The sequence below is a fragment of the Oryctolagus cuniculus genome, chromosome 19 (genome assembly GCF_051225735.1).
Source record: "Oryctolagus cuniculus isolate XC-2025 breed Fujian yellow rabbit chromosome 19, ASM5122573v1, whole genome shotgun sequence".
Lineage (NCBI taxonomy): Eukaryota > Metazoa > Chordata > Mammalia > Lagomorpha > Leporidae > Oryctolagus > Oryctolagus cuniculus.
In genome coordinates, this window is record NC_142885.1 from 24,014,862 (window position 1) to 24,020,861 (window position 6,000).

The window sequence follows — 6,000 nt, forward strand, 5'->3', positions numbered from 1 at the left end:
TTATTTTGCATGAACATTTCAGTCTTGGTGACAGTGATTATGATGATGACTTACGTGTTTTTTTTTTTTTTTCCCCCATCTGGAATGGTCAATGGAGAAATTATCCTATGGAGAATCTTGAAAGCCTCATTATTCCAATATCACAAATATGAAAATTGAGACAGAGAAAAGTGTGGTTTTCCCAAATTCACACAAAAACTCAGAAGTGAAGCCAAGAGTAGTACCCAGCTCATGTGCAACAGATCTAATGCAACCTGCACTGTCAAGCTCACACGGTGATTAGGTTGAGTAGTGTAATTACCTAAAGTACAGGGCAGGAAAATAGCGCCCCATTTACCAACCCAGTCACAGCAAGTGGAGGAATTACGTGAATGAGAGTCACCATATGGATGGTGCTCATGCATTTCACAATCCTGTACTTTACTTTCTTATCCTGAATGCTCTAAAAACAGGAGTTTGAGATAGAATTCAAATAAAAAAACCAAACCCCAATTCTGGAGCCAGATAAAGACGTAGGTGTTTAAATCCTGGTGTTAGATTAAATCCTGGGGTTAGAGTTTCCATCTGTGTCATGTTCATGTAAACTTTACCTCAATTGTCTCATTTATAACATAGAAATAATGTTCACAACATGAGGGGAAAGTGTATTAGAAATAAAGCACATGTAGCACATATGCTGTAACATGATGCATGTAGTGATCCTTATGATTAGTAAGCAGAAATAATGTCAGTTCTCATCAAATATTTTTTAATGATTTATTTTATATTTGAAAGGCAGAGAGTTACAGAGAGGCAGAGGCAGAGAGAGAGAGAGGGAGAGAGAGACTGAGAGAGAGAGAGAGAGAGAGAGAGGTCTTCCATCCGCTATTTCACTCCCCAAATGGCAGCAATGGCCAGAGATGAGCAAATCTGAAGCCAGGAGTCTGGATCTTCTTCTGGGTCTCCCATATGGGTGCAGGGCCCAACAACTTGGGCCATCTTCCACTGCTTTCTCAGGCCATAGCAGAGAGCTGAATTGTAAGTGGAGTGACCAGGACTTGAACTGGCACCCGTGTGGGATGTTGGCACTTCAGGTGGTGGCTTTACATGCTATGCCATAGTGCTGGCCCCTCACCACTGAACTTTAAATCAAATTTTTACTATATTGTATTATTTTTGTCAAATGGACTAGTGTATAGATAGGTAATAAATGAGACATGATGTTAATTGAGCCCAGCAGTGAAAGCAGTGACAATCCCTAGTTAAGAATCATCTCAATTTCAATATTTAATTGTGTAAATGTCTAAGGAATTTATACTAACTTTTATGAATCATGTGATTTGAAGGTTGCAGATATAAATATGTCTTTGGAAATTTGAGTTATTTCTCATCACATTCCCATTGGCACTGTGTATTCACAGAAATTGAGATTATTTCAAATATAAAAATGCAGAGGCCAGTGCCGCAGCTCAGTAGGCTAATCCTCCACCTATCGGCGCTGGCACACCGGGTTCTAGTTCCAGTCGGGGTGCCGGATTCTGTCCTGGTTGCCCCTCTTCCAGGCCAGCTCTCTGCTGTGGCCCAGGAATGCAGTGGAGGATGGCCCAAGTGCTTGGTCCCTGCACCCCATGGGAGACCAGGAGAAGCACCTGGCTCCTGCTATCAGATCAGTGCAGTGCACCGGCTGGCCATGGCAGCCATTGGAGGGTGAACCAACGGCAAATGAGGACCTTTCTCTCTGTCTCTCTCTCTCTGTCCACTCTGCCTGTCCAAAAAATAAAAAATAAAAAAAAAGAAATGCAGAACATTCAAAATATATTTGGTGTAGGAGAATGAAATATATTTGGTGGTGAAGCAGACCTGTCCCTATCAGATACAAAGATCTGGTACAAAATTACAGCAAGAATAAAAATATGATGTTCTCACAGGTAAAAACTGACCCAGGGACAGAACAGAGTAGAGCAGAAAGCTGTGCATATGAGAGGCCTTCAAAAGCTCATGGATGGGGCCAGTGCTGTTGTGCAGGGCACTGAGCCTCTGTTTGTAACACCAGCATCCCATGTGGAGCACCAGCCTGAATTCTGGCTGCTCTGCTTCAGATTCAACTCCCTTCTAATGCACCTGGGAGAGCAGCAGACAATGCCCTGAGTACTTACTCCCTGGCACCCACATGGGAGACCCGGACATGGTTGTGGGCTCATCTGACTGTTTGGGGGAGTGAACCAACAGATGGAAGATTTTTCTTTCTCTGTTTCTCTTTCTGTCTCCATTAGCATAACTTTCAAATAAATAAAATAAATCTTGAAAAAAAACCCTCAGAAACCTCTTGGAACACAAGAAGTTATCATTTAATTCCATTTTCTGTGAGCTTTTTGAAGCCACTTTCTACATGGAAGCTTTATTGATGATGGAATTGAAACAGTGATCACTGAGAAAATGGTGACTTTTGTAAAAAGCTACCTAGAACAACTTGTTCTTTTTAAATATTTATTTATTTATTTATTTGAAAGTTACACAGAGAGAGGGGAGGCAGAGAGAGAGCGAAAGAGGTCTTCCATCCACTGGTTCACTTCCCAGTTGACTGCAATGGCTGGAGCTGCATTGATTCGAAGCCAGGAGCCAGGAGCTTCTTCCCAATCTTCTCCATGGGTACAGGGGCCCAAGGACTTGGGCCATCTTCTGCTTTTGCAGGCCACAGCAGAGAGCTGGATCAAAAGTGGAGCAGCCAGGTCTCGAACTGGCACCATATGGGATGCTGGTGCTTAAGGCCAGGGTGTTAACCCGCTACACCACAGCACCGGCCCCAAGAACAACTTGTTACTCATACAGAATAAATGGAAGCATTTGCTTTCCTCTACATACTAAAATCAATACTTCCTGGTTTGACAGGTTCAATTTGAAATGCAAACCTTAAACTCTTGGAAGATGTAGAATACATTTGTGGCCTCAGCAGAGAGTATGCTTCAATAGCTCTAACCATTAAAGAAACAGTGTGTAAATATAAATACATTAAGAGCTTCTGATCATCAACAAATACTCTAAGAAAAGGGGAGGGCACAAACAGAGAAGATAGTAGCTTCCATACAACTGAAGGTATTAAATTAGGACTCAGACATTTTAAAGTCCATAAAGAGTAAGATTAATTTTAAAAAGAATTCATACCAGATACAGGGAGGTATTTCATAGAAGCACTACAGTGGGCCATTATTTTTTTAAAAAACAAAGTTAATTTATCTATGAGAAATGAGAGAGAGAGGCCTTCCATACATCGGCTCACTCCCCAAATGGCAGCACTTCCCAGGTGCAGCAGCAGGGAGTGAATTGGACACAGAGCAGCCAGGACTCCTGGTGCTCCAACATGGGACATGGACACCAACTCTGGATCCTAAACTCTTCAAAGATACTTGACTCCATTAGAAAACAGGAAAGGCAAAATAAAAGCACAGTAAGACAACATTTATTGTCATTGTGTTGTAAAAAAAAAAAAGTTGAACCTGGTAAATCCAAATGCCGGCAAAGATTTGGGTGAACTTGAACTTTTATGCCCTGGAATGAATAAGAAAACTAAACTGATACAACCTTGGAAAACAGTTTTTTTTTTTCACATTAGTGTGTTAAGATGAACATTCACATAACATTCAACCTATTGATGCAGCTCCTGACTACGTATGCACATAGGTCCCATCACAGGTTTATCATGCAAGAGCAGAACCAAATACCTTGGAGACATCTTGAATGATAAGCCCTTTCTTGTCTACTTCTCTTTATTATTGTGATTTTTAATTTTTAAATCCATAAAGCAAAAACTGTGAGGTAATACTACAATGAATTACCTTTGTTGTTAAATATGAAAGGTAATCATTTGTGTGCATCTTCTGAATGTTTATAAATTATTATCACAAACATGCAACCTGATTAAACTCAGGGTGGGATTATTTTTATATTTACCCTCTTCCATGGTGTCTTCATGTAAACCTTTGAGAATCTGGTTCTCCTAGGCAGACCAAAAGGAGAAAGCACTTTAATTTAATGTTCTGTTTTGCTTCGTGTGTTTCCTTTCTTTGTCCAAGGTGAAAGTGTGGTTCCAGAACAGGAGGATGAAGTGGAAGAGGGTAAAATTGGGCCAGCCGGGCACTGCTGCCTGAGAAAAGGAACTGGTGAACGTGAAGAAAGGAACCCTGCTCCCTTCAGAGCTGTCAGGGATCGGTGCAGCCATGCTCCAGCAAACAGGGGACTCTCTGGACAATGAAGACAGCCACAACGGCGACCACAGCTCAGAGCATGCACACTTATGATCCACACAGACAGGACCAGCTTCATTCTCAGGAAAGAAGCACCATGATGCGAAGCCTTACCCAACAGAGTTTACACAGAGAGATGGCCATGGCCATGATTTTAATATTATTAAATTCAGGCATCATGGGTCTGTTTTGCATGATTTATAGAAGAAGGAAGTGCCACTTATCAAAGATGCTTCCATGATGAAAATCAGAAGGTGAATTTTCTTTGAATAGTCCAGAGATGTTTGGTTGTGTGTATGACAGTGAGCAGGTATGTTTGCCTTTGCTTGAACTGAAAAATTAAATGGGTACTAAGAACAAATTATGACACATTTCTACACGAGATGCTTCCAGAGTGAAAACGTTGAAGATGAACTTACTTTACCCTCTCAGATGTACGAGTTCATGTTTATGACAGTGGGCAGGTATTTGCTTTTGCTTGCACTGAGAAATCGCCATCAAGAATAAAACATAAAACCTTTTATCCTGAACAGCAAAAGTGCCTGAGATCACTCAGATTTTTAAAAAAGGATGCAGTTTAACTCTGTATATATTATCCTTAAGTCATTTTCCTGTCTTCACTAATTTTAGCAATTCATTCATATTAGCTGATGAAAATAGGCACTGATAATGCCAGCCAGGCCAGCTTCCTGCCTTTTTATGCATGTGTCATTCTGAGACAATCCGTATGCACTTACTTGTGTACAAGTAGAGAAACATACAGTAGTCTGATATGACATATTCTTGTACCACAGACAAAACAAACATTATGTTGCATTTACTATCACTGCTGCTAATATGTTATTATACAACTTACCTAGCTCCTCCTTGATTTGTCCTATCTTGTAGCTTGAAAAAAAAATAGGATCATAGGCATATCAGTTACTTTGTGGAGAGAGCTTTGTTGTGGCAGGCACTGTCTGATTTTATTTTATTTTATTTTTTTGACAGGCAGAGTGGACAGTGAGAGAGAGAGACAGAGAGAAAGGTCTTCCTTTGCCGTTGGTTCACCCTCCAATGGCCACCGCGGCCGGCGCGCTGCGGCCGGCGCACCGCGCTGATCCGATGGCAGGAGCCAGGAGTCAGGTGCTTTTCCTGGTCTCCCATGGGGTGCAGGGCCCAAGCACCTGGGCCATCCTCCACTGCACTCCCTGGCCACAGCAGAGGGCTGGCCTGGAAGAGGGGTAACTGGGACAGAATCCGGCACCCCGACTGGGACTAGAACCCGGTGTGCCGGCGCCGCTAGGCGGAGGATTAGCCTAGTGAGCCGCGGCGCCCGCCCCTGATTTTATTTCTATAAAATTAAAGCTGTTATGAATATGACTTAATTAACAAGAAAATGTTTCTTCCTTCTTAGAAATGGTGTCAGACAAGGAGCAAAGCCAAATGGGCTCCCCAAGGGGATAGACAAAACAATTCTGAACGTCTTCAAATTAAATTCAGTAAAAACACATTATTTTTTAATATGTGATGTATTCTTGCAGAACAACCATCTTTGTATTTTGTGAAAAATGTTTAATAAATGATCCTTTATAAATAATTTTGGTCTCCCCATTGTAATTTCTTTAATTTCTATAGATTTTAATATTCATATCTAAGAGTGCCCCAGACTCATCTGCTCTGTGCTAATTTAGATCAAGATCATTAATTAGTCACAGGTTTTCATTTGTAGATTTATTATGGCAAGAAAAAAATCAATCCTTGGGTGATCAAAGAGAATCTAAACATCATCATACAGTAA

The 6,000-nt window shown here is 41.2% G+C and overlaps 1 long non-coding RNA gene across 1 annotated transcript in view; it reads left to right on the forward strand.

Moving 5' to 3' along the window:
• LOC149120424 (uncharacterized) overlaps positions 1 to 5,795 on the forward strand; it is an 81,642-nt gene extending 75,847 nt beyond the window's left edge. The window contains exon 3 of the long non-coding RNA XR_016226377.1: positions 4,050 to 5,795. This is a non-coding gene — a long non-coding RNA (uncharacterized LOC149120424). The remainder of the gene's footprint in view (positions 1 to 4,049) is intronic.
• The last annotated feature ends 205 nt before the right edge of the window (positions 5,796 to 6,000 follow it).